The sequence below is a fragment of the Canis lupus genome, chromosome 27 (assembly GCF_003254725.2).
Source record: "Canis lupus dingo isolate Sandy chromosome 27, ASM325472v2, whole genome shotgun sequence".
NCBI classification, from domain to species: Eukaryota; Metazoa; Chordata; class Mammalia; order Carnivora; family Canidae; genus Canis; species Canis lupus.
Genome location: NC_064269.1, coordinates 45,111,586 through 45,116,300, shown reverse-complemented (window position 1 = coordinate 45,116,300; position 4,715 = coordinate 45,111,586). Strand labels below are relative to the sequence as shown.

At 44.6% G+C, this 4,715-nt stretch overlaps 1 pseudogene; it reads left to right on the top strand.

Annotated features, from left to right (window-relative positions):
- The first annotated feature begins 1,573 nt into the window (after positions 1-1,573).
- LOC112669086 (nucleoside diphosphate kinase A-like) lies at positions 1,574-4,383 on the top strand (annotated as a pseudogene).
- Positions 4,384-4,715: the final 332 nt, after the last annotated feature.

Sequence of the window (4,715 nt, the reverse complement as noted above, 5' to 3'; positions counted from 1 at the left end):
TTTTTTTTTTTTTAATATTTTATTTATTTATTCGAGAGATAGAGAGAGAGAGAGAGAGAGAGAGAAGCAGAGACACAGGCAGAGGGAGAAGCAGGCTCCATGCACCAGGAGCCCGACGTGGGATTCGATCCCGGGTCTCCAGGATCGTGCCCTGGGCCAAAGGCAGGCGCTAAACCGCTGCGCCACCCAGGGATCCCAGGAGTGATGCTTTGTCCTTCTCAGTGCCTCACATCAGGAGCCACATGGCTCAGGGCCTGCTGAAGGCAGTCTGCACCAGCAAACAACAAACAATTGTAAAAATTTCAGCCTGCTGGTAAACCAATGGTGGTTTGAAACTGGTCTTTGTAGGAACTTTTTTCTAAATTTTTTTTTTTTAAGGACGCCTGGGTGGCTCAGCGGTTGGGCGTCTGCCTTTGGCCTGGGGCGTGATCCTGGAGACCCAGGAACAAGTCCCGCATCGGCTCTCTGCATGGAGCCTGCTTCTCCTTCTGCCTGTGTCTCTGCCTGCCTCTCTCTCTGTGTCTCTCATAAATAAATAAATAAAATATTAAAAAAAAAATATATATTTTTTTAGTGTAAGCTCTCGGTTCCAAGTGGCACTCAAACTCACAACCTTGAGATCAAGAATTGCATGCTCTACCAACTGCACTAGCTAGGCAGCTGAGACATCATGGGAGTTTTTACACTACAGAAATCAACAAATTTTACAAATTTGTAGCACCCCCCCCCCTCGCGCTGTTCCAGCCAGTTTTTTTTTTTTTAAGATTTTATTTATTTATTCTTGAGACACACACACACACACAGAGAGAGAGAGAGAGAGGCAGAGACACAGGCAGAGGGAGAAAGAGGCTCCATGCAGGGAGCCCGATGTGGGACTCCATCCCGAAACTCCAGAATCACACCCTGGGCCTAAGGCAGGCACCAAACCGCTGAGTCACTAGGGCTGCCCCCAGCCAGTTGTTAAACATTTATCAGCATACCAATGTATACAATGTCAATCTGACCCATTATGATGATGTTCCCATTAATGACTTTGTCAAGGAAATGTCTGCCAGGATTTGGAACTGTAATATTTTCCACTTTGTGACTATAAATATTTAATGAAGAAACACTTTATGTAAAAATCTTATTCCTCATCAAATCTTTAACCCATTAGTTTTTGTAGCCGCTGAAGATTATTGCCTGAATATACTATTATTATAATCATTATTGTTCTTATGTCTAACCCTGTTATTTACTTGAGAGAGAGAAGGAAGCAAGGGAGAGCAAGAGCCAGGGAGAGGGAGAAGCAAGCTCCCTGCTCACTGAACAGGGAGCCCATGGAGGGCTCGATCTTAGGACCCTGGGATCATGACCCCAGCTGAGGGCAGATGCTTGACCAACTGAGCCACCCAGGTACCATCAATCATTACTATTCTAGTTACTTATTGATGTGTAACAAATTATCCTGAAACTTAATAGTTTAAGAAATAACATAAATTTATTGTGTCCTATAGGTTTTGTAGGCCAGGGATTTGGGAAGGGACCAGGTAGGCAATTCTAGTTTGGTCTCTCTCTTGAGGTTACGGTTAAAATGGTGGTGGAGCTGGAGCAGTCAGGAGCTGGCCAGGTATCTCCTTGTCTCTATACAATCTCAGGGCTCAGCGTAGGTCCTCACAATGGCCAATGTGAACTTCCTTGCAGTATGGTGGCCAAAGTAAGTGTTCAGGTAATAAAGCAGAAATGCTGTTGTCTTTTCTAATTTGACCTTGGAAGTCACATGGTATCACTTCTGCCAACCTCAGTTGGTCATCTCTCTCTGTTCTAAGCCCTCCTACTTTCAAGAGAAGGGGAGAGAGACCCCACTTTTCAATGGAAAACTCAAAGTCACATGTAAGAAGAACATGTAGGATTAGAGATCCTGGTAAAAAATATTTTAGGGGGGTGCCTGGGTGGCTCAGCCGATTAAGCATCAGCCTTTGGCTCAGGTCATGATCTCAGGGTCCTGGGATCAAGTACTGTGTGGAGCTCCCTTCTCAGTGGGAAGCCTGCTTCTTCCTCTCCATCAGACTGCTGCTACCCCTGCTTGTGCTCACTCTCTCTGTCAAATAAATACAATCTTAAGGGAAAAAAAGAAACAAAAAAGAAAACAAAAACATCTAAAAAAATATTTTAGAAAATATAATCACCGGGACACCTGGGTGGCTCAACAGTTAAGCGCCTGCCTTTGGCTCAAGGGGTGATCCTGGAGACCCGGGATCGAGTCCCACATCAGATTCCCAGCATGGGGCCTCCTTCTCCCTCTGCCTGTGTCTCTGTCTCTCTCTCTCTGGGTCTCTATGAATAAATAAATAAATAAAATATTTAAAAAAAAAAAGATAGGATGCTGCCTGATTCTGTGAATCACTGAATAAAGCCAATTAGATATCTTCATAGCCACTCAACTGAATTTCTGTTACTGGCATATAATAAGACACACACAAAAATATTTATAATATTTTATATTATATATTATTTAATATTTATAATATTAAAATACATGTATATATATTTCCAAATTTATCTGTGGGTATTACTCTTTTTTTTTTTTAAGATTTATTTATTTATTTATTTATTTATTTATTTATTCAGAGAGAGCAAGAGAGAGGTAGAGACAGAGGCAGAGGGTGAAGCAGGTTCCACGCGGGAAGCCCGACGTGGGACTCAATCCCAGATCTCCAGGATCACACCCCGGGCTGCAGGCGGCGCTAAACCGCTGCGCCACCAGGGCTGCCCTATGGGTATTACTCTTAATTGTAGGGTCAAGAATTCAAGCCTCATGTTGGGCCTACAGTTTACTTCAAAAAAGCAAACAAACATGAGTTTGCACTCCTATCTCCAATTCTGTTCAATACCATGGATTTATTCCAGCCTCAGGCCTTGTCATGTCTAACCCTGTTATTATTCATGAAGTGAGAAACCTGGCCCCCACCATTCTCCAGGTATCTCCATAGTTACTGATTCCCTGTGTGTGTAGTCCATCTTCACCCCCACCCCCACCTCAGCTGATCCTGCAGGTCCCTCTGGTCCCAGAGGCCTCAAGGGAAGGGAGGGGAACCAACAAACAAGAGGGAAGGAAAGAACAGAAAAAGATTTGGGGGCGGCACCAGAAGGAGTTGTGGCGGTAGCAGCTGGAAAGGACCATGGCCAACAGTGAACACCTTCATTGCCATCAAGCCTAATGGAGTCCAGCGCAACTTCGTGGGAGAGATCATCAAGCGTTTCAAGCAAAAGGGATTCTGCCTCACTGCTATGAAATTAATCCAGGCTTCTGAAGACCTTCTCAAGGAGCACTATATTGACTTGAAGGACCGTCCATTCTTTGCCGGCCTGGTGAAGTACATGCAATCAGGGCCTGTGGTTGCCATGGTGTTGGAGGGCCTGAATGTGGTAAAGACAGGCCTAGTGATGCTTGGGGAGACCAACCCTGTGGACTCCAAACCTGGGACCATCCGTGGGGACTTCTGCATCCAAGTTGACAGGAACATTATCCATGGCAGTGATTCTGTGGAGAGTGCGGAGAAGGAGATTGGCTTGTGGATCCAGCCTGAAGAGCTGGTGGATTACAAGAGCTGTGCTAAGAACTGGATTTATGGGGAAAAAAAAGAAAAAAGAACTGGATTTATGAATGACAAGTGATGAGGGAGCAGACCTCAGTGCTTTGTCCGTTCCATTCCCTCTCCCTCCTATGAGCAAGGGGCCAGGCTCTTGCAAATCCAGTTATTTTTGAGAACTTCCTTATAACCTGGAGGGGACCTCTTGGAGCTGGGAGTGCTCCCTGTACAGTGGGCCACCATCAGATTAAAAGGTTTCATCAAAAAAAAAAAAAAAAAAAAAAGATTTGGAAGGAGAAAAACTCATGGACTCTTCAGAGTTTGAAGAGATCTCTAAATAGAAAGTGATTGGGCAGCCCCGGTGGCCCAGCAGTTTAGCTCCTGCCTTCAGCCCAGGACATGATCCTGAGGCCCCAGGATTAAGTCCAACATCGGACTCCGTGCACGGAGCCTGTTTCTCCTTCTGCCTGTGTCTCTGCCTCTTTCTCTTTCTCTCTGTGTCTCTCATGAATAAATAAATAAAATCTTTTAAATAAATAAATATATAAATAAATAAGAAGGGATTCCCTGTGGTGTCACTGAAGCCCCTTCCAAGTACCTGCAGGTACCTCTTCTAAGACCAGTTGTACTCGTGGTTTAAAATTCTTTTCTCTTGGGCAGCCCGGATGGCTCAGCAGTTTAGTGCTGCCTTCCGCCCAGGATGTAATCCTGGAGTCCCGGGATCGAGTCCCACATCAGGCTCCCTGCATGGAGCCTGCTTCTCCCTCTGCCTGTGTCTCTGCCTCTCTCTCTCTCTCTCTCTCTCTCTTTGTGTGTGTGTGTGTGTCTCTTATGAATGAATAAAATAAAATCTTAAAAAAAAAAGACTTAAAAATTACTTTTCTCTAAGAGGGTCTTTCAAATATGTATAAGCCTCAGAGTCCCACAAAATCTGGATCTGGGTCTTGCTCTGGGTCAGCTCCTCATTTGGAATGAGGAAAACAAGGAGAAGATATATCAGGTTGAGAAGACTAGCAAAACTGAGATAAACGTTATAGGGTCTCAGCATGGAAGGGATCCTGAAAGCTATCTAAACCATCACCACTTCTGGAACAGCTGCCCAAATAATCAGTAAGAGCCACCCACTTACTTTTTAAAGCTCAT